Genomic DNA, 25,887 nt, shown 5'->3' with positions numbered 1-25,887 from the left:
TGGGATACTTTGCTTCCTGAGGCTTCAACTTCCTTGAAGCGTATGTTGTCACATGCTCTCTCCTCATCAATACAATACCTATCTTGCAATAGATGCATCAAAGTAGACCACAAAGTCCTCAACTCCATTAGGGAGGGAAAGTATTGGCGCCTCACACTATCTCTGGTGGAAAGTCTCAAATGATGCAAGAGTTATCCTTGTCAACCTGGTGAGGGGAACACTAATATTGGAGAAATATCTGATGAGTCTCCGATAATAACATTCCAATCCAAGGAAGCTTTGAATCTCAGATGAATAATTCGGTACTTCTCACTGCATCACCACCTCTATCTTTCCTGGGTCGACCAAGATACCATTCTGATTGACGAGGTGTCCCAAAAACTTAACCTCGTGCAACCAGAAGTCAAGCTTGGAGAACTTGGCATAAAGCCTCTCCATCCTCAAAACCCCAAGAACATGTCTAGATGCTGCTCATGTTATTCCCTAGTCTTCTAATATACCAAAATGTCATCGATAAATATGATCACTGATCGATCCAACATAGGCCTGCACACCCGGTTCATGAGGTCCATGAATGTCGTCAGTGTGGTTATGAGCCCAAAAGCTATCACCACAAACTCGTAATGCCCATGGCGAGTTTGAAAGGTTGTCTTCTAAATATCCTCCTCCCGCACCCTCATCTAATGATAGTCGAACCTCAAATCGATCTTGGAAAATTAAGACACCCCTTAAGCCGATCAAAAAAATCATCAATCATCAACAAAGGGTAACTGCTTTTCACCGTCAACTTGTTCAGTTCCCAGTAGTTGATGCACATCCGGTGTGAACCATCCTTCTTTCTAACAAAAAATGACCGAGGCTCCCCAAAGGTAACTGCTCAGCCGAATAAACCCCTTTCCTAACAGCTCCTGCAGCTGAGAGGATAACTCTTGCATCTCAGGAGGTGCAAGACGGTATAGTGCCTTGGCAATCGGCACCACACCTTGAATCAGATCAATTTGGAACTCCACTTACCTCTTAGGAGGTATACCCGGTAACTCCTCGGGAAAAACATCAAAAAATCACATACCACTAGAACATCAGAAATAGAGATCGATCCCTTCTTCTCAACCCGAGTATCCTATAACATCCTGTTTAAGTCAATTCATAGTGCGGGGTTTTGACCCGAAGATCTGTTGCTATAAGACCTTGGTCCTTGAGGAAAGAATGGTTTAGACCCAGTTGGATGTGGGAAATGTTGGTTATGTGATGAAAGAGTTCGGTTTGTGCTTTAGAGCCTAGGGGTATTGGTAGAGGCATTGGTTCGGGCCCTTTATGAATTTTGTATTTGAGTTCGATTGGCTTTCAGGAAAAAGTAAGTTGATAGGAGCGTAGGGCTTCTTGTTACCTTTCCATGGATACAAAGAACATCGAAAACAGATAAGGGATGCAAAAGTTATGATCATTTGGAGTTAGAAGGGTTTTGGATCAAATCAGGTACACAAAGCATACCATGTGGGAATGCATGGCGTTCATGGGAAAAGTGGACGTGGGCAATTTTTGGGGAACGCAGGGCGTTCGTTAGGAGCATAGGTAATTCATTGGCCAAATGAAAACCCTAATTTATGGTCTTGGACCCTATTTAAAGACCTTAACTCATCTTAAACCCTCATTTTCTTCATTCTCCATCCTCTCTAACCCTAAGAATGAAACCCTAGTCTCCACGTATGTATTTTTGAGCCTCATTGTGACTCTTGTGTGTTTTTAGTGCTTGAGGATAAAGAAGTAACTCCTTGAAGAGTCATTTCTTGACTTAGAGCTTTTGGATCCAGGCTTTGTATAACTAGATCTATCTTCTGGAGTTATAAAGTCTCAACCTTGATAACTCTTTCATATAGATCTAGCTAAGTGGTATTTTGTTATGGTTTTGGTCCCTTTGTGGTAGTTCTTGTGATCAGAAGTTACTCTAGAACCTTTGAGCTTCATATTTGGTCTTTTTTGGGGGCTATGGAGTCATAAAGTTTGGATCTTGATAAGTATAAACCTTCCATGCATGATTTGGTAGTATTTTGGTGAAGCTTAGGACTTAGAGTTTTGATTTGGGTCCCATTAAGTCATGATAAGTCATAAATTCAGAAACTTTATGACTTAAGAAGCCCTTTGAATCAGATATGGAAGTTTGGACTGAAGTCTTAAGGTATTAAGAAGTTTTTAAGACATTTTGGAGTGATTTTGACCTTTAGAGTTCATCTTCGGTGATTGGGCTTCATTAAGCCATGTAAAGGATTAAAGCCTTCTACTTTATGGATTAAGTCGCTTATATTGAGTTATTATGATATTTTGGACGTTTGGCTTAAGGGATTAAGCCATTGGATTAAGAAATTGGAAATTGTCGGGAACGCCATGCATACCCCTGTGGAGCGCAGCGCGTTACGGCTGGGAGCCCCGATGTTTGAGCAGCGACAAACGCCTTGCGTTTAGCCAATGAACGCCATACATTCGTCTGGTCGGTGGGTTTTAGGATTTTTGGACTTGGAATCTTTTTGAATGGGCTTCGGTTGGGATGGGTTGTTTCTTTGGGTGATAAATATCTATTTGGGCCTTGGTTGGGCCTCAGGACCTTGAGTGGGCCTTAGGTTTGATTTGGCCCTCATGTTGTGTTGTTGGGCCATTATTGGACCTTGGGCCAAGTTTGGGTTGGGCCTATTAAGGAAAGGGTAAAATGGTCTTTTACCCTAGGATTCGGGACTTATGAGTTGAGACCACGGTTAATGGATTATGGCATTATTATTAATTGGGATTTATTTGTTGTTGGTGTGGGATTTTCGGTTTGGCAATTGAGTGTTATCTGATTAGTAGCAGAGCAAGGTGATTCTTCCTCACTGTACTTACAGGTCGAAGGCACAAAGGTCAGCCATTTGGATTGTTATCCCGCTTTATCATATGATCGTGTACTATAGTGATCTGTTAGATCTATATCCTGGTAGACAGGATGATGCTATGCTTAGCGCTTTATAAGATCTGTCTGCTTGTTATTGGCTAATTATTAGTATGTTTTTCTGTTATATATATATATATATATATATATATATATGTGTGTGTGTGTGTGTATGTGTCGACACAGTGTATGTGTGGTTGGGTTGAGGCGGTCCTGCTTTGTGCTGAAGGCCAATAGACCCAGGCCGACCTGGATAGACTGAAGGCCTATAGGGCGTACTAGTCGGGCCGAAAGCCCGGAGAATGGTCCAGATAGGCTGAAGGCCCAGTGTGGCATACCAGTCATGCTGAAGGTTCTATGAACGTACCAGGTAGACTGTAGGTCGGTGGGGCGTTCCAGTCAGACTGAAGGATTTGTATGCATGATGTTTAATTTGTTATTATGATTAAGTGACGTGTTGGTATTTTGGGGGAATTCACTAAGCTTCGGGTTTACAGTTTTGGGTTATGTTTCAGGTACCTCAGATGTTCGTGGAAAGGCAAAGGCATGATCGTGCACCTCCTCGTGTTTTGTTTTATGATATTGGGAAAACTCGAATATTAAACATGTTTTGAAAACCAATTTTGTAAACAATGATGATTTGTGAAGTGGATTTAAAAGTTTAAAATTTTCATGAATTTTATGGATGTTACATATCCCAGATTAGCCCTGTCGAAAATACCCGATACCCAAATTACCCGCCTGATTTTTTCGGGTATCGGGTAAATTTTTTCAGGTAATTGGGTAACCCGATTTTTTTCGGGTCGGGTAAAGGGTACATTTTTTGGGTTTTGGGTATACCCGAATTATTTTAAAAATTCCCTTTTTTGTAGAGTTTGTACTATATAGCAGGTATTTGATAACACTTAAACTAACTATCATTATTGTAAAACATAAATCTCTTTTTTATGACAATATGACACTAACAATATTAAAAGTAATTGTTTATATATCATCATGTTCTTTAAAACTTAACTGTTTTCTAGATTATAGTTTTTATTGCAACTAACAAACTCATTATCTTGACGAAACTTCAGAACATGACAAAACTTATGGCTACAATTATCTTAAACATTTTAAACTTTTAAATTAAGATCTTTAATTATTTGTTTTTTTAACATCTTATTATATTAGATTAAGTTATTAAAAAATTACTTGATATCTCGGGTATTATTGACTAAAAAATCTCAATGTTCAAAGCTTGAGTAACTTTGTTTATGTCTCGTTTGTTTATATAAACAAGACTAATAAAGCACGATGTATTTATTTCATTAAATTTATTTTCAGGTGAAATTTAAAAAAAAGTTATATATTTCGGGTAATACCCGAATTACCCAACCCGACTCGCTACCCGAATTACCCAAACCCGACTCGATACCCGAATTACCCAAACCCGAATTACCTGAATTTAATTTGGGTCGGGTAACGGGTATTTTATTTATCATGAAAAACCCGAATTACTCGGCCCGAATTACCCGAAACCCGAAAAAATTACCCGATCAACACCCCTATCCCAGATAGCCCATACACCCATGCTGCAAACTCTGCTTTACCCTGGTGGCAGAAAGAAAGTCGATCTTGATCTAGTACCCTCGTCGTAGATAGTTAGCACCCCCATTAGGGTCTCAAACTGTCACCAATTAGCACTCACAATCAATCAGAGCCCCAAACCGGCTCAACCAATCCATACCCACGATCACACAAACATCTCCCGTCATGATAGGGGTGAGATCAATCGTATATCCAACATCGAAGATATCTAATATAGAACCCCGATAGACATCAGTAGCAGAGACTGGATGCTCATAAGTTATCGAGACTCTCAAGGGCCTACTCAAGGTCTCTCACGAAATACTAAAACCACGACAAAATGATGATGACACAAACAATCGACTTGCACCCGAGTTGAACAACATAAGTACATGCACATAATTCACAAGAAAATTACCTACACAATCGATAATATAAGAAGCATAAATAAATCAACAAAAATAAAAAGAACACATACCAACCACGACGTATGGAACTGCACGATCCTCCTCTGTTGTCAACTGAAATGCTCTCCCATGAGTCCTCGGTGCCTCGACCTTCCCCTGTCGTCCATCAGTGATACACAGGGTCGCGGGGGCCGGAGTCTGTACCGCCCTAAATGCAAGTTGAGTACAATCTGCCTTTACGTGACCCGTCTGGTTGCAATTGAAACAAACCCAAAATCCCTTAGGGAAATCCCTAGCCAAATTCCCCTCCTAGCCACACAGGTAGCAAGCTGACCCGGATCGACAAGGTCCCTCGTGTCCTTTGTCGTACTTCCTGCAAGTACGGCCTTTCTGGCCTTTGGCTCTTTGATCAGCGGGCTTAGGTTGCTTAGTCACTGGCTGCAACTACATTAGCCTCATATCTCTCCCCTGGGTCTCCTTTTCCTCCATATCCTAAGTCTCCAGCTTAATCTCTCTCCTCCTAGCATTGGTATGCAACTCATCCAATGTCCAATACATGGTGTTCGGCACAAACTTCCAGATATCCCTCATCAAAATACTCAAATACCGGCTCGCATAGGCTTGCTCCGTGGACACCTGCTCAGGAAAAAAACAAAGCCCTCTCATGAAACATCTTGGTGATCTCAGTCACCATCTCTATCTTCTACTTGAGAGACAAAAAACTCCTGGTCGAACCTTTCCCGCTCCACCTCAGGTACAACTCATCTTTGAACATATCAGTAAACCTCTCCCAAGTCATCGCAATATGCTCGACAATAGTGTAGTCAGTTGTCACAAACTTCCACCGGTTCTTCGCTCTCAAGCGAAGCAGGTTCAACGCGAATCGAACCCTTAGATTTTCCAGATAGGAGAAGGTATAGAAACATCCCTCGAAATCTAAGATCCATCTCATAGAAGCAATCAGATCCTGGGTCCCATCAAACTCGGGTGGCTTCGTAACGCCCGCAAATCCGGGCTAGTCAATTTAAAGACAATAACCATCAAAAATGAGTTTTTGATGGACGATTATTTAGAAGGATTAATCTTGAACAAGTTATATTCTATGTTACAAGGGTTAATTATATATAAAGAACGCCGAAATTCGAGTTATAACGAAGAAGTTATGACCCGTCGAAGTTTTATGGCAAAACCGACACGGCACCGGGAGACGTAAATAGTGAATTTATGATAGCTGACTTTTTAGCCTTAGTAATCTAAACAAAATTCATAGAATATGTTAAACTGAGAGCATCCATAAAAAGAATACCCAAATCTGACTTCGTATGAGGAAGTTATGAATTTTCTAACATTTGGCATAGTAGTGCACGACCCGAAACTCGAATTTTAGTTCGAGCGGTTTTTGGCCTATGCGACCTAAATGAGAGTTGAAGATCTCATTAATATGAACTCAATGGTAAAAAGAAAAATGAAAACGGGGTCCGTATGTAGAAGTTATGAATTTTACGCGGACATTTAACAGTATAATCTCCTCCTACTGTTAAATTTAAGATCGGTCGAGAATTAGCCGACAGAGTCTAAATAAAAGTTTTAGTACTCGTAAATACCAACGTGTGGATTTAAAGAACGTCAAAAGTGGAGTTCGTATGAACGAGTTACAAATTATAATAACATATTTATGTATTAAAATAAAGTATAAATCATATATACGTACATATATATATATATATATATATATATATATATATATATATATATATATACACACACACACACACACAAATGTATATATCATTAGAATGGTATTGACGATGCGGTTATTATAAAACTAGTGTTGAGTACTTTCGACATTAGTTTAGTACAAATATCGTTAAATCTATTTAAAATAGTATTATGAAGGGGTGCTTAGTCGTTTATATAACTATAAAGTCATTAAGTAATTATGAAGGGTAGTTTTTGTAAATTCAATTACTATAAAAAAGAGGTTTGGGCTCTCATATTTCTTGTACCATTCTCTTGATTCAAAAGTCTTTCTTTTCTTATCCCCCGAGCGTTTCGGTCCCACGTGATTCGACTTCTCTTTCTGTAGTTTTAGTATAGTAAGGTGAGCACTGAAGCGCTGCACGAATCTTTCTTAGAAAGATTTAATGACAAAGTTCTGCCCCTGCAGATCCCGACTCCTAGCTAAAACGCCCTTGTAAGTAAGTTATGCTTACCCTATTTTAATATAGCTTATATTTAAAATTAGTATTGTTATTATGAACTTATAATAAATATTTGAGCTATTATTATATAAGTGTTGTTATAATATCGTTTTAACTACCCGCGGTACGGGGAATCTGGTTTAAAAGGCCGCATAGGGTTGTTGGATTTCAGAAGTGATATATGCCAAAATGGTCCTGCCCTCCGGTGTTTTATGTCCGGCCCCTATCTGTACATAGTGGTTGGAAAGTATTGTTTAAACGCTTATATAATAATAATAAGACTAATAATTAGTCACCGTAAATATTAGACTAAAATCTAGTGGTGATAATACTAGGTTTCGTCGAAGGAAATTATTTTAAAGTAAACAAAGCGTTGTCCGAGTACGAAGTCACCACCTTTTCAAGTGAGTGCATGGTCCATTTCGTCTTACACATAGATATGAAATATTTTATATAAACTACGTGCTATGTGTGCATATTATTTGTATACTTGCTATCTATGCTGGACGAACGATTTTATACAAGTTTTATATGATTTAAACAGTATATGTATTTATATCTACATAATATGTTGGGTTAAACATGGGTAGATGAAATATGAGTTGGATGATGAGTTGAGAGGTGATATAGACCATGAGGTAAGGGTGAGAGGTGGACGATGTGAGAAGCCTTGTTCCCAAATGTTGGCCCCGTCATCTAGCAGAGTATGGATGACAACCACAGACTATTCTTGACAGTATAGTGGAACTCTAGCAGGCTCACAACCTGTAGGTGTTGTGAACGATGTGTTCACCCGGTGTACTCTAAACCTTGGCGATCATGCAGACTTGATGCCTAAAACCTGGTGACTATGCATACTTAGTGCCTAAACCTTGGCGATCATGCAGAGTTGATGCCTAAACCCTGGTGATTATGCAGACTTAGTGCCTAAACCTTGGCAATCATGCAAACTTGATGCCTAAACCCTGCTGACCATGCAAACTTGGTGCGTAATCCCTGGCGACTATGTAGACTTAGTGCCTATTGTGTAAACCGTGGCAACGATGGACTTCGTGCCGATTCCTTAGGATGATCTTTAGGAATAAATGAACGAGGAATACCCGATTCTTAGGGTAGAGCCTTAAGAATAAAGAAGATAATGAGGATGTGTAATTGGGTTGATTGTTTGATGTTTAAACATAATAATTATATTATTGTGGGTTGAAAATCCTATGTATTCACCAGGTTTCCCAACCTGACCACTCAGTTTTTTTTATATCACATATGTTGATATAAAGTCACATTACACTGAGAGATTAAGGAGATATAAATCACTAGTGATAATGAATGTATGTTCTGTTTATGCTTATGTTTATGTATTGACGATGACATCCTAAATGTTTTAAAATGAATAAAAATACCTTTCTTCGGAAATTTTTTGATAACGTATTTATCATGTTTTACTGGGAACAAATCGCGCAACATTTTTATTAAAAGAGGTACTCTGATTTTTATAAAGCATAAACAAAATCGGTCTTTTCTGGCCGTGTAAATGGGGATGTCACAACTTCGTGTTGGTGAAATCCCGGTACCACAACGAATCACGCGCTGTGGCCTCACAACAGCAAGAGCTACGGTGGTTGCGACAACAACAATATAACACTTGTCAAAAGTCTCAATCAGCGTGGTCTTGACATACCCAAACATCTCTGGGATAGCCTCTCGGATTGTTGTGGCCACCTCCACGGCAATAGTCCTACGGATCTCATCATCACTGACACTCGGCCTCTCGGGGTCGCTGGAGCCTGATGTAACAACCTTTATTTCAAATCAATTCAAATCAAACATATTCAAATAAAAGTTTAAACTACAACCATGTACAAGTGAAGTATCACCATAACATTAATATAATAAGAACTTTGGATGCCAAGAATACAAACTTATATATGTTAATATATATTTATACTTTGAAAACAATATTTATATAGAAACCCATGTTGATTTATGTTGTTAAGAGTCAACACAAGTCCAAGTAATAAGTCTATAAGCATGTTATGGTTTATTACTTAAAGAATTTAGAGTTTTAAAACCTTCGAACATTATAGAATCGAAATCAACATCCTAAAACCCACCATGGCCGAAATCTCTTGCTTTTGGGATGCCATGGCCAAAATCTCTTGCTTTTGGGATGCCATGGCCGAAATCTCTTGCTTTTGGGGTGTCATGGTCGAAAACCCTTTACTCTTTGAACATTATGGCCGAAAACCCTTTACTCTTTGAACATTATGGCCGAAAACTCTCTTTTGTGAGTACATATGTGAGATTTCGGTCATACTTGGCAGTAAACACTTTCTTTTGGCCGCAAACCCTTTTAATTAGGTAGTTAAATATCTTGATATCTTATCCTTATTTATTTTCCCAATGTGATAATCCCATTTACCAATGTAAACATCACATCATATTTACTTCATATATAAGATACATAATAGAGTCCATTCGTCATTTTTCACTCCCAGTAAACAAAAAAAACCTTACCCATTCTCTCCCAAGTATCAAACTCATTTCTTTTCATTTACAAGATCCAAATTACTCTAGGAGACCATTGCTTCAAGATTGATTTAAGCTTTGGTAAGTTCCTATAGAATACTAATGTTTTCACGACCATCTTATGATTATTATCAAATATTCACACATTAATATGTGTTTAAGGACTAGGATATGACTATCGTTTCGTGTTCTAAATCTAAAATCGCCGTTTCTATCCCGTTATCAAAACCACTATCATACTCGAGGTGAGTTCATACCCCTATATTTTCATAACTTTTTCTATGTTTTAAAGGGGGAATAAATGTAAAACACAAAGAAGCTTGTGTTACTATACAAACCATTATTTATGTTTTCTTACATTTTATGTATCTATTACATGAAAACATCAAATATGTGAAACAACGGTATTACCAAATTTGCAAACACTTACATGTAAAACATGTTAAAACGAAACGGTTATCATCCTCGATGAAATATACATTTTAAACTATAATATGTATACTTTGGGAAACATTCACATTATTTTACCCTTTCGAGGCAAAGAAACGATTATTTAAAAATACGATTATTTCTATATATTATAAACTTAACGAAAGGAGTAACAATTTCATGTACGAACATTGTCATTAAAAAAACATGTATCTCGTTGGAAATTTGTGAGTCATTCGTCTTCATCCTACCTATCAAAGGTATACATGGAAGTCCTGTTTTATAACCAGAGTCTCCTCCCGGAGATCGTGATACCTGTGTATAGATCTATACGGGACTGATGATCCCACACCCTGGCTAATAGCTACGGCCAGACCGACAGGTTATGGGTGAAAAATGTCATAACATTTCAATGCCTGAAGAACGTCGATGCAGACAATTCATTTCAACACGGTTATGAAAAGTCACATGATAAATGACAATACGTTATTTTTACACGAAATCGATAATACGCTTACTTTTCGTAAAAACATTTCTCTTCAAACGATTTTATTTACGAATAAAACTACATATTACTAAACTAAGTACGACATATATACTTGTAATTTCGGTCATGGAACGTTTAAGACTACAATTCAGTTTTATGGAAAATATAGGATTTTCCGAGATAAACACAATTACTTTACAAGCAAACAACTCACAATTTAGTTTAATGGAAAATATAGGATTTTCTGGGATAAACACTTATTTTATAAGCAAACGACTTACACCTCATTTTATAGAAAACATCAGATTTTCTAGAAACAAACGTGATTTCATTTCAATGAATGCAATACAAATTTTCATACAAATGCTTATGAATTCACCAACTTAAATGTTGACACTTTTTCAAATAACTTGTATTCTAAGGAAATCAATAAAACATGTTATCAACAGCTCTTGAAGATTTGACGCTAAGGCGTTAAATAAATCTTTTGACATCATATTATAACTGGCATTTGAAACATGTAATGCTTACAAAGATGTAACTTTTTCAATTACGTATACGATGGTTGTGTTTGCTTTCTTTACTATTAAATTGTTATGATACTGCACATGACGTCCTCTACCCTCAAACGTTTCCGCCGTTCAGCTTTGGGGTGTGACACATGAACCTCGTGTATCCACCATACCAAAACACATAAGAAAATTATCAGCAAACAGGCTAAAGCGCATATACTGACACTCACACCCCTGCAAGCTCTTTAGTCCTTTGAGATTATTCCTTGAGTCGCGTATGAATCCAATGCTTCCAGTAGTACATTCCCAATACTACCTTCTACACCAAACCATATTTGTCTCGAGTCATTCCCTCAAGACCCTAAGTCGCAAGGACTCTACCTCCTCAAATCATCTATGGATTCGCCCTGCTAGTTCCCTAGAACCACAACTAAGCATCTAGACTGCTCCCATCACTTCTCTTCCTCAAAAGATCTCTGTTTCCCTCGCCATTTGCTTCGCGTATGCCAATTGTACATAATACGAGACTCAATAGACATTCGAATAAATAATCATACCTCAAATCCAAAACCTAACAAGGAACAAGAAGAAATGCTAAATCAAGCATTCTAAAGCTATAAAATCCTAACTATGTATAACTATGTAGCATACACCAAGCAAATAGTAAGGACATATTCAATCTTACAAGAATGAACTCCTAAGCTAAGGCATCACAAATCAAGCAACTTTACCACACTATTCCTGCAAGATTCCTTAGCCTATCACTAACTAGCATGCAATTATATCAGCTCATATTATATATATATATATATATATATATATATATATATATATATATATATATATATATATATATAAAAGCTCTGCACTACTCATAATATAAATTGTGCTATTTTGGGAAACTACCGCTCGAGTGCTAGTTGATTGTATACACTGATTCTTTGGGGTTTTTCTCCTATAAGTCTTCATTCCCTGTTAAGTTTTTAAAAATTTTCAAATCCTTAGTTTGAGTTTGGAATCACCGAGGTTCATCCAAATCCCTCAAACCAGGGCTCAGATACCAAATTGTAACACCTCAAATTTTAGACCAATTTTTTTCATTTATAATTTACCAAAATCAGACTTTCACAACCAAGTTATCAATTACATAATTATCCAAAACAAACAGTATCACAAATATCAGAGTTCATAAACATGTCCTAGTAGTAAATCTCCCAGCACGTATGTATAATCAAACCTTCGCCTTCCCGTGGTCCTCGGAAGTACCTGCCACATATAAACCAACAACTATAAGCACGAAGCTTAGTGAGTTCCCTAAGATACCACATACAACACAACATAAATAAAAAACTATGGGTTATCAACTACCCTAGGGACTATCAGCTGTCCCAATGAGCTAGCAACATGCCATGTGGGTTATCAACAACCCTGGTTGGCTATCAAGAGCCTCAATTACATATAACTAGCATAACATAACCATAACAGCTAGATCCAGTTGGTCATCAAAAATACAATTATTATACCACATAGGTAAGAATAAGTGAGGAGACTCACCTGATACTGACGACACGTAAATCTAACACCCAAACTGTCGGATCTAGACTCCGCCTAGTCAACAAAATAATTACTCTAATTAATAGTTAAGGTCCAAAAACTAACTTGCGAGTCCAAATCCCACAGTTAAACCTTCTAAGGGAAAAGGACCATTTTTCCCTTCTCATGGGTCAAAACCCTAAATCTTGACCGAAGGTCAAAATCAACAAAAGTCAATGCTTAGCGAGTATACTGAGTGTACCATTCCTTACGCGGGACGTACTACAAAGTCAACTTTCATCGGGGGAGGAATCGGCTACGCTGCACGTAGCCAGGAGTACATACGACGTATTTTGTCTGACCCTACTTCCACTAAGTTAGTGTCTTAAATCTTAATCCTATAAGACAACTAACCCAATCACAGATCTGGCTAATCTAAGATGTCTTAACCCATAAAGTCGTTGGCTTTAAGCCTTTGCATGGCTAGGAAGGACCCAATGCAACAATCTTTAGCTTCTAATGCACTCTAAGCTACCTTAATCATGCATGAGCCAAATAAAATGAACAAGGAACGATTTTTATGGAATAGGTCCTAAAATGCATGAAAGGACAACTACAATTCCTTAGAGTGCTCAAAACTCATAAAGACCAAACCTTGGGGATAAATGTTCATAAAAATTCAACCATGAAGATCTAAAGAAAGCCTTGCCAAGGTATAGATTTTATACCTGAAAATGATCCACAAATAGGGAAGGTTTCTAGATCTACAAGCTTGCTAGCACCCACTCCTTCTTCTCAAGTATCCTTCTTCTACTACAAGCACCAAGAACACTTAAAATCTTGCAAAAACTCACACAAGAAACACAACTCGAGATTAGGGTTTTAGAGAGGTTTTGGAGGCTGATAAGGATGCTCAAAAGAATACATAATGTTTTATAAATAGGGGAAACCCTTAAAATTAGGGTTTGAAACCTGGGATAGTACGCTCGACGTACCATACGTATGCCCAGCGTACTAACTGGCCATCTGCAATCACGCATGCTGCATGAGTACATTGCACGTACTCTTATGTACAATCTATGTACAACCAAATCCGCAAACCTTTTGCTTCAAGGGACCAAATGTGACACTTTTGATAAAGATTCAAGAGATGATAACATATACCTGATTTCAGGATGTTACAGTTCGAGTGTATAATGAGTTGTTTGAAGGCACTACAGTGAATTTTACTAATTCACCAATGTGTTGTTATATTTAGTTGTAACTAACTTATAACATGTTTTCATGGTTATTCACTAAACATATTGTAGCTTATCCTTCTGTTATTATGTGTCTTTTAGGTTGAGGTAGATTTGGTAGAAAGATGGGAAGTTGGTAGCGTCTGGCTTGGATTTGCGTAACAGTTAGTATACGATCAATTTGGTAAATTATTATAGTTATTTGTTAATACAAGTTTACACTGGTTTTATTGTGATTTATGATTTGAAAACGAAAATTTTAGGTGTACTTTGTATTAAAAGTCGGGTGTTACATGGTGAAAACGACATGCAAAGGTTCGAATCCTTTTATTTCAAGTTATGAAAAACCTATCAGAATTGTTCTCGTTTCAAACATACTAAAATATATAATTGATTAGAAAAAAACTTCAAAATTTATTGTCATAACCAACTATTGTGTCCATATAAAATTACATCATAATAAGCATCCCCTTACATCTTGGGTCCGGTAGCGCTTTTGACCGTCCATTGCGGCTTTCCCAGTTTACGATGATAGAAGATATGACTACTCTCTTGTATAATTTATAAAGAATGTACATTTATATTAATTATTACACTTTGATTGTTTAAAATAACATTAAAAATCAAATATATTCTTTATTGCGTTTTTATTTGATGTAAAACAAATAAATTTATTTAAAATATGAGTCTTCTATGCTATCCCATTATCTAGATTATTCTAGTAATATAAAATAGAGAATCCTAAAAAAAATCATAATATTTTGGTTCGTTTTATGAAAAAGTCCTAAATTTTTATTTATTTTTTAGCAAAAAAAGTCCCGAGCCTAATACAAATTCAAATCAACCATTTTTTACTGGTAATTCTTTTTACACGGTTACTTTCATAAAAATCCCATTATTTTAGTCCGTTTATGAAAAGTCATAAATTTTAATTTAATTAAGTTCTTTTACACTTTTACAAAAAACCTAAAAAATTATTGGTTCTAAAAGCTTACCTGGTTATAATAATTTTTTATACTTTTTGGACTATTTTCTATGATATAAATGGAAAAATACATTGTCATCTTTCGTACCAACTAGGTCGAAAGCAAATACATCATTGCATCACTTGGCATTGTAACACCCATTTTCCAGGTGTGACAACCGTCAATTTTGGTCAACAAAAGTCAACAATGGTCAACAAAAGTCAATTATGCATATATTAGGTCAAAAAGGTGAAATGTGATTTTCATAACATCCTAATGTAATATCGAATATTATAATGCTACACACGTTATTTTGAAACCCATTATCGAATAAACGCTTTTATTGCGGTCAGTAAACTACGGTAATGTAGTAATTTGATAAAACACACAAATATTACCAGGAATTGGGTAATGTTCATAACACGATGTTTACTTATTCACAAATCCCCCGGTGGTTATTCTGGAAAAAGGTCATACACCAAGAAAACGAAATGTTATCATGTGTAACGCTCACAATTTATACAAAGAATTTGAGAAAACCAACTTAATTATAAGGTGTTAATATTATTGTAAATATTATTAAATAACAATATTTTTATTGGTTATTAAACCTTACCAATTTCTCAAATTCCACCATATTTTTATAAAAATGACAAACTTTTATGAAAATGGCTAGGTTTTTATAAAAAAATTATAAGAAGACAAATTTTGTCTCTTCTTTTCCTACATAATCCACCATATCCCAACATAATCATGATATTCTTATAAAAAATCAAAAAGGTCATGCCTTGAATTAAATATTCACAAGACCATGCTTCATTATTTTAATGAAAAAGTCTTACCATGTATTTTTAATTCAAAAAACCATACTTCATTTTAATAATCAAGGAACCATACCTTGATTATTTTAAATAAAAATGCACCACCATCTTCTCCTATAAAACTCGGCCACTAACTCCCCTCTCCACCTTTCATTTTACAACATTCACTTATATACTCTCTAAACTCTCCAATAACTCTCTAGTCTATCCAACCTTTTTGGCAAGTGTTTAGCAAGGATTTTTGGTAAGTTCTCTTCATATTTTCAAGATTTCTATCTTCTCCTTACTATCATCTTTTGGTTGTCTCATTTTCACTCTTGAAACCAAAAACCCTAGGCAAGATCAAGAAGGTGTTGTCTTCCAAAGCTCGATTCCCACCTCATCTTTCTCACCAGTTCTTTACATCTTCTAGGGAAAACACAAAATGTGAGTTCATACCCCCTTTTCTACTAGTTTTCACGCATTTTACATTTTCGGGGGAGGTTACATGCCAAGCAAACAAAATACATCTTGGACAATAACTTTACACAAAGGTCCTAGATCTAATATATGATGGATAAAACTTTTAACCTTTTGGTAATACTCTTACATGCATGTTTATGTTCTATTTATGAAATATATACATCTATTCATGTTTTCAAAGAAAACACACAAGTTTCATTCTTTCATATGCACAAGCTTCTAATATTGGATCTATTATGATGGATAATACTTGTATCCATTGGATAATATTATTACACATTGGATAAACACAAACTAACATTTAGTTTTGAAAGATTAAAACATTGCGTTTACACATTGGACAAAACCATTACCCCTTGGATAATATCATGGTAATACTAATATACACTATATTAATACTATGGAAAAGTGATATTACACATACAAGGGTTTTCATTACACCAAAACGTAAACTTGTTGAAACAATTATGTGAGACAAAGCCTTCACGTACCTACCAGAGTACATACTAAAGTCCCGAATTATAACCATAATCTCAGTAAAAGAGCGTGATACTTGTGTATAGATCTATACAGGATTGACAATTCCGCACCTAAGCTGCTAGCTACAGCTAGATCGACAGGTCTAGGGTGACAAATGTCTAACATTCCGACGCCTGAAGAACGTCGTAGTAGCCCAACTTCAGTTTTAGCATGGTTGTATTAACTTACATGGGAAATCAACGATACATTTCGTTTTTGGGGTAACATGCGTTCAAATGATTTTATATAAGTTTAGAAGTTATGGAAACTTATACAAGTATGAGTATTTACTTATACACACTTTTTATAAGTTTAGAAGTTATGGGAACTTTTGTTTTATAAATGCTTTTGGATACTTACTACACACATACATCCTTGTTTTACGCTGAAGGCGTACAAATACAAAACATTTTACAAGGATACGATTTTTACACAAGAAAAAATATCAGATTTTTCTACAAATGAACTCTTATGAACTCACCAACTTTATGTTGACTTTCAAAATGACATGTAATCTCAAGAAACAATTAAGCTCTGATCAATGGAGCAACTTTTGAAGACAAGACACCCAACATCATTACGAGAACTACTTTATTGGATAACATGCAAACCTTGTAATGAATTTTGATATTAAGTAACATTTTGGTCATGTAACTAATATAATCATATGATATGATGGTTTTTTATGTACTTGTGTTTCAATGTATACAATTATAGTGATATTGTGATCAACGCTCCACCCCGTACGTTTCCGTCATACAGTTTGGGGGTGTGATAGATTGGTATCAGAGAAATTGTCTATAGCGAATTAAGTATATTCTTCCATGAAAGAAATACAACTATAGATACGAGGACTAATACCTCTGACTAAAAACTCCAACCTACAATTATACTTGAGAATATAATAATAATTATTATATAAAGGTATACTCATACAAACAGAAGTCAGTGTCACAATGAGACAAATCAAGACCATAAAAATTTAGGTTGAACACTATGGCTAGACCTAGTATAACATGTTGTCAATCATGGGGTAGTGTAGCTTGATCAACTACACTTGACCAAGGTTTGACCAACATTTAACTGGGCCTGGGCACATGGGACAACTAGGTAAACTTAAGTAATCTACATATCAATACTTCACAACCTATCCAAATATCTACACTAACAACTTAGTTGCACTAATAAGTTACTAAGAGTCACATAGATTGCGCCCTTATACGCCATTTCGTTCTTAGTCATGACGAGATTCCACCATGGAGACCCCTATTATTCCACTATGGCAGCTAATGGCTGGATCGAGGAAGAACCAGGGTAAATTTACGAGGAAGACCCATACGAAGGATCTGGAAGAGGATTCCGAGGAGGAGTAAGACAAGTAGATAGAAATCGGGGGGATCATTAACAAGCCTTATCCCATCAGGGGCATAGATGAGCCCTTTCCACCTCCCTATTTTCATGCACCTCCACGATAGGCGACAACTACACTCATTGGTGAGCAGGTGGACACTAAGACCCACGTACACTCCTTTGAGGAGAGGGTGGCTGCCTTGGAGTAACAAGCCCTAGCAGTTGAGACTAGGACAATGACCGTGTCGCAAAGGGTAAAACAAACTACTCGTGAGATGGATGGACACCTTGTACGCTGTTTTGGCATTTGATAGATAGGTTAGCCAATTGAGGTCATGCCACTCAGAAGAAGATTGAGAGTCCGTACGAGACCAACACCAACACCAACCCTAACATTGACATCCATGGCCGCAATCGAAGAACTGATTTCACAAAGGGTAGCAACCACAGTATCCAACTACCACGCCGATAGACACAAGGGGTTAGGACACGTAAACAATAGTTTCCAAAATGACAGCGGATGAAACTCCTGGAATTGCTCATACAAGGACTTTTCCACCTGCAAACCCTAAAACTTCTATGGCAATGGGGGAGTGATCGAACTAACATGCTGGTTCAAGAAGATTGAATTAGTGTTTGAGATTAGCCCTTGCACGAACGAGTGCAAGGTGAAATTCCCTGCCTGCAATGCACATGTAAAGACTATCGACCTCACTACTGTGAACGCCATGAGTTAGGAAGAGATGAAATTCATGATGATAGAGGAATATTATCCAAGGAGTGAGATGAAAGGCTTAGAACAAGAACTCTTGAATCTCACCATGAAGGATTTAGAGATAGTGGCTTATACCAACCGCTTCAATGATCTGGGATTCTTGTGCCCAGAAATGGTTACTCCTGAGTACAAAAAGATAAAGAGATACATCTAGGATATTACCCCACAAATCCAAGGGATGGTCATTTCTTCTCGACCAACGACCCTTAACAGCACAAAGCGCATCACTCATCAGTTGACTGACCAACGCATCCTCCAGGGAACCATGGTTCAGAAAGCCGACTCTCCCAAAGGGAGAGATAACAAGAGAAAATTCTGGAATAAAAATAAGGAAATACCACAACATGTTCCCTAGAAGAAACAAGGGACAGTGGCAGTTGTCGCCGCTATCATCACTTGCATCCACCAACCAAATGAAGCAATACTCTAGGAACCTCCCAAAATGTGACAAGTGTCCCTATCACCATACCAGTGCATGTAGGGAGATGTATTGTTCCAATTACAGACAAACGGGACACACTACAAAGTTCTGTAAAGCCCCAACCCAAGTGTCTAACCAAACTTCCAACTCAGGAGCAACCCGCTCTTGCTATGGATGTGGAGAGGTAGGACACTTCAAGAAGGACTGCCTAAAAACAAAGAATTCAGGTGGAGAAGGACAAGGCAGGGAGTTGACCATGGGAACAAGAGATGCAATACAAGAGCCCGCTATTGTAACTGGTACATTCCTTGTCAATAACTCATATGCTTACGTACCTTTCGATAGCGGTACCAAGAAAAGTTTTGTTAGTCATAAGTTCAAACAACTACTAAATCAGAACCCATAAACACTTAAGGAAATGTATACAATAGATATGGCGAACGGGCGAACCAAAAACACTAAAGAAATTTACCTAAACTGCACCCTAACACTAAACGGCCACACCTTCCAAATCAATCTCATGCCTATGACTATTGGGAGCTTCGACGTAATAGTCAGAATGGATTGGCTAACCACTTAGAGTGCCGACATCATGTGTCACGAGAAAGTCGTTCGAATCAACCTACCAAACAACATAACCCTTGTGGTATACAGTGACAAACAAAGAAAGGGCCTCCAAATCATCTCGTGCAATCAAGGTGCATAATTACTTGCAAAAGAAGTCTTATGCATTTCTAGAACACATAATAGACCAGAAGAAAGAGGTGAAGGAAATCATTGACATACCAGAAGTCTATGACTTTCATGATGTGTTCCCAGAAGATATCTTGGGGTTACCACATGTACGACAAGTCAAGTTCAGAATCAACTTAATCCCAGAAGCAGCCCCTGTAGCAAAGTCTCCGTACAGATTGGCCCCGACGGAAATGCAAGAGTTGTCGAGTCAACTAAAAGAGTCATTAGATAAAGGTTTTATCAGGCCGAGCTTCTCGCCTTGGGGAGCACCAGTTTTATTTGTAAAGAAGAAAGATGGATCCTTTAGAATGTGTATTGACTATCGAGAACTAAACAAGATGATCATCAAGAGCCGATACCCGCTTCCCAAGATTGATGATCTGTACGATCAATTACAGGGATCCAACTACTTCTCAAAGATCGATTTGAGATTGGAGTACCACCAACTTAGAGTTTGTAGTAATGTCATTCGGATTGCCCAATGCTCCAGCAGTATTCATGGACCTCATGAATCTATGCATACCATACCTATACAAATTCGTGATCGTATTCATCGATGATATAATGATATACTCACAAAGCGAAGAGGAGCATAGGCAACACTTGCGATCAATACTAGAATTACTACGAAAAGAGAAACTTAACGCAAAGTTCTCAAAGTGCGAGTTCCGGTTACGGAAGGTAGACTTCCTAGGACATGTAGTCAGCAAAGAAGGAATATATGTGGACCCATCCAAGATAAAGGCAGTAGAGAATTGGAAGGCACCAAGGACGCCGATAGAGATACGCCAGTTCTTGGGTCTTGCAGGTTAATATCGGATATTCATCAAGAACTTCTCCAAGATAGCTAAACCCCTCACAACATCAACCCAGAAAACGGTGAGTTTTGACTGGAGGGATAAACAAGAGGATTCCTTTCAGACATTGAAGAAACCATTGTGTAGCACACCAATCCTATTCCTTCGGAAATCACGGAGGACTTCGTCGCGTACTGAGATGCCTCCAATCAAGGATTGGGATGTTACTCATGCAAAAAGTAAAGGTCATCTCTTATGCATCTAGGTAACTCAAAACACACAAAGTCAACTATACTACCCACAATCTTGAGCTTGGAGTCGTATTCTTCGCCTTGAATATTTGGAGACACTACCTGTGCGACACTAGGTGTACGACATTTACCGACCACAAGAGCCTTCAACACATCCTCAACCAGAAAGAGTTTAACATTAGGCATCAAAGATGGGAACAATTTTTAAACGATTACAAAGGCGATATTCATTACCACCCGGGCAAGGCAAATGCCATAGCAGATGCCTTAAGCTGGAAGGAATACTCTGGCTGTCAAGTAAAATCGTTAATGATGACCATACACTCACATATATCAGCACAAATCAAGAATGCTCAGCTTGAGGCTTTGAAAAAGGAAAACACCCCGAATGAAGTGCTTCGGGGAATGGATAAGAACTCTGAACTCAAGGATGGCGAAATTCAGTATTTCATGAATTGAATCTAGACGCTAAAGTATAGTAGCCTTAGTGATTTGATCATGAACGATACACACAAGACAAAATACTCCATTCACCCTGGGGAAAACAAGATGTACCAGGACCTGAAAACGTTGTATTGGTGGCCAAACATGAAAGCAGAGATTGCCACTTACATAGGTAAAGTGTCTAACCTGTTCTAAGGCCAAAGTAGAATACCAGAATGTCACACCCCAAAACAGAGAACGGCGGAATACGTTCTGGGGTGGAGGACATCATGTACAGTATCATAACAATGCATAATAGTAAAGTCAAGCAACAACATCCATTGCATTAATATAGTAATTGTAATACAAGTGTGTTCTATACAGTTTTGTTAGACACCAAAAATATAATATCAAAATAAAAGATGAGTCTTGTATGTGCTCCATCTTCTCAAAAGTTGCATATGTACCTGTCTACTGATGATCTGAGAATACAAGTTATTTTGAAAACGAGTATCAGCATAAAGCTGGTGAGGTCATAAGTATTTAGTGTCATTGCTTGGATAAAAGTGTTTACAATCATGTAATATAATAGCTGTTATCAAGGTTTGAAAATAGTATGATCCCTAGAAAATCCCATATCTTCTAGCAAAAGTAGTCTTCTACCAAGACTCGATATTTGTATGTTTGATCCTTTGAAAATGTCAAAGTTTTCCTAGTGAAACTATCAGTGAGAAAATATAGTTTTAAATTTTGTTCATATAAAGTAATTGGGAAAATAATGTTTTACCCCGGCAGTGTAACTGCTGGCTTAATGTAATAAAGATGCAAACTCCAGGTAGTATTAAATGTATAACACACCTCGGGGAGTCTGTTTTACTTTTAATTCTTAATGTGTTAATTAAAAATTCTGAATGTGAACTCGTATGTAACCATGCTGATTGACGATCGAATAACAGATGACCCTCCAGGTCACACGTAGCATGGTGAAATTTTGTCACCCCTGGGCCTAGTCGGCTCGGACTATAGCTAGCAGTCGGGATGTGGGAGTGTTTGTCCCATATAGATCTATACACATAATGCCCGCTCTCCATCTAGGAGACTCTGGTTACACGGTGATCGCATAGTGAAGTGTCGTATCGAGAAGTAGTATGCCACATTTAATTTTAGTATATTCTCTTGTATTAGAGTATAATGTACTTCTTGGTATAATGTAGTGAGTGTTCTCTTATATAGTATATAGTATTCTTTTCGCATAGTATTTAGCATGTATAGACTCATAACTGTACTAACTACAGTAAGTGTCATGATAATAATAGTAATGAGCGGTAATCCTTAACTATACCTATTATAGTTAAATAAAGATGTTAGTTGCATGCATTTGATACACAAAGGTATTGAAATGAAGTGAAGACTTTTATATCCAACACAATATATATATATATATATATATATATATATATATATATATATATATATATATATATATATATATATATAATATAACTAAGAATTCAATGATAGTCGGACAGATAACAGAATACCCTAAGTCCACAATCAAATAAGAACAGGAAGTAAGATGAGCTATCAGTTCTAAGTCCTTCAATTCTTACTTATATAAATATATTGCTGTGGATATGATTTGGGAATAAAATAAGTTTAAAAGAGTTGGAAATAGTTTTATAACAATTTAACATGAAAATAAGTGTGATAAACATTTAAAACAATTTTGTTGGCAAAGCATGTTAAAAGTATAGAAAATCCTTTTGGTTGCAAGTTATAAATCGCATGTGATTGATACTATAACTTGTTTGATTTAACTTGTATTCCCCCCCTAAAATTGTTTAAAAAAATTAAAAGGTTGATTAAGGGGTATGAACTCACCTGTAGTGAGCGAATTGATGGAAGTGCCAAGTAGGAAGCTAGGTGTCAAGTGAGGACTTGAACACACACCTGGATCCTATGTAACATGTAGTGATACATAATTGTATCCAATTAGCTATTTAATCACTAATTTAGTAATTAAAGACACTCTAATGCATGAAAACACTTTGTTTCAAGTGCTAGGAGTGCTACGGGTTGCATCTAAAGAGTGTATGGTCTCACTATGGAGTTTACTCCTCAAATGGTTGTCCTAAGGGGTGTTTACGGTTGAGGGACCATTTCCCCCATGAGGTTACGGCCGTAAACTCATGGGAATGGTGTTTTTGAGTTCTTCAAGGTGTCATGCTTCATAAAGAAGTGTCCTAGGGTTGAATCAAAGGCTTAGGAAGTGGTTAGGGCTCGAAATGGCACACTTTTTGGAGTTTACGGTCCTTGGACCACCTTTGAGAGTTTATGGCCGTAAACCCATGAGTTTACGGCCGTAAACTCATGGTTACTCCAACCATTTTGTGTTTTGGGTGTTTCTACTTCGTGCATGCAAGGTTTCTAGCCTCTTGTCTAAGTATTAGGGGTGTTAGGGCATGAAAACACCCTTTGGGGGTGTTTACGGTTTTGGGAGGTCCCCAAACCATAAACCCATGTTCTTGGGGGGTTTTGGTATTTAGTCCATGGATTTTCAAGTATACTAAGCAAACAACTAGCTAGGAGGAGTATACTTACTTAAAGGAGGCTTGTAAGAGTGCTTAGGACCCAAGAACACTAGTGTGTGTTCTTGGTGTTCTTGAAGAACACTTGAAGATCTAAGAAAAACCAAGAATCCAAGGATGAAAAGATGTATAAACACTAGATTAAGTGTTGTATGAATGAACCTAGGAAGGACGACTTACATTTTTGGCGGATTTTGACGAAATGTATGATGATAGTTGAGAGAAAAATTGGTGTTCTTGAGGTTGGAAGTGTGAAAAAGGGTTATAAATGATCAAGGCTCACCTTTATAGGTGGGAGTTCATGACCCTAGTGAGTTTACGACCGTAAACTCCATCTCATGGAGTTTAAGGCATTACTTTGGTGTTGGGGCTTTAGTGGTTGCTTTCTAACACTTGTTCCTTAAGTGTACAAGGCTCGGAATACTCAAACAGAATTTAAATTGTGCTAAATGATGGCAGAAATGAATTTGACTTTCAATGAAGTGTTAGACTGTAGAAATTATACATATGAAAAATTCGGGTTGTCACATCATCCCCCCGTTAGCGGGAATTTCGTCCTGAAATTAGAGTTCAAACAATTAAGTTATTATACAATAACTAAGCAAAAAGATGAGGGTATTTAAGTTTCAGTTGATCCTCGCGCTCCCAAGTGAACTCCGGTCCTCGTTTGGCGTTCCAACAAACTTTCACAATTGGGATGCGGCTTTGTTTCATTCGTTTGACCTCTCGATCCATAATCTCCACAGGTTCTTCCACGAAGTTGAGGCTCTCATTGATCTCGATCTCGTCGAGTGGGATTACGAGAGTCTCGTCGGATAGGCACTTTTTCAAGTTCGAGACGTGGAAGGTAGGATGTATATTGCTGAGCTCGCGGGGTAGATTGAGTTTGTAAGCTACGGGCCCGATTCTAGCTAGAATCTCGAAAGGCCCTATGTATCCTGGATTCAGATTTCCATGCTTTGCAAAGCGTATCAATCCTTTCTAGGGTGAGACTTTCAAAAGGAATCAGCATCCCACCTGGAACTCCAATGGTTTTCTTCGCTTGTCTACGTAGCTTTTCTACCGGTCTCTAGCGGCTTTCAGTCGTTCACGAATCTGAACGATCTTCTCCATCGTATCTCGAATGATCTCTAGACCCGTGAGAGTGCTTTTAGGAACTCGTCCTTTAGCTAACTGAGTGTCACCCACCTCAACCCAGCACAGTGGGGACCTGCACTTTCGGCCGTAGAGGGATTCGAATGGAGCAGCCTTGATGCTCGTGTGATAACTGTTGTTGTAGGAAAATTCAACAAGGGGTAAGTGGGTATCCCATGCCTTACCAAAGTCTATCACACAGGGTCACAACATATCTTCCAAGGTTTGGATAGTTCTCTCACTTTGTCCGTCGGTCTGCGGATGGTAGGTCGTACTCATGTCCAACCTCGTTCCTAAGGAGCTTTTTAGTGATTGCCAGAATCTCGAAGGGAATCTGCTATCCCTATCAGAGATAATAGATATGGGAAAACCATGCAGTCGTACAATCTCCCTAATGTATGTTCTTGTGAGTATCTCCATCTTGTCTGTTTCCTTGATGGGTAGGAAGTGCGCGGACTTGGTCAATCTGTGGACGATGACCCATATGGTATCAAGCCTACCCTTGTCTTGGGTAGCTTGGTTATGAAGTCCATAATGATCCGCTTCCACTTCCATTCAGGTATCTCCGGTTGCTGTAGTAGACCTGATGGTTTCTGGTACTCGACCTTGACCTTGGCGCAAGCAAGGCATTTACTCACGAAGGTAGCATTCTCTGCTTTCATGTTAGGCCACCGGTATGACTTTTTAAGATCCAAATACATCTTATCTGAACCTGGGTGGACGGAATATCGAGTGTTGTGCGCTTCCTTCATGACCAAGTCTCTGAAGCCACCGTGTCGTGGTGTCCAGATCCGGTTCATGAGATATAACGCTCCGTCACCCTTAAC

This window comes from Lactuca sativa, chromosome 5 (genome assembly GCF_002870075.4).
Source record: "Lactuca sativa cultivar Salinas chromosome 5, Lsat_Salinas_v11, whole genome shotgun sequence".
In the NCBI taxonomy this organism is placed as follows: Eukaryota; Viridiplantae; Streptophyta; class Magnoliopsida; order Asterales; family Asteraceae; genus Lactuca; species Lactuca sativa.
The sequence above is the reverse complement of the archived record's forward strand: the minus strand, read 5'-3'. Positions refer to the sequence as shown.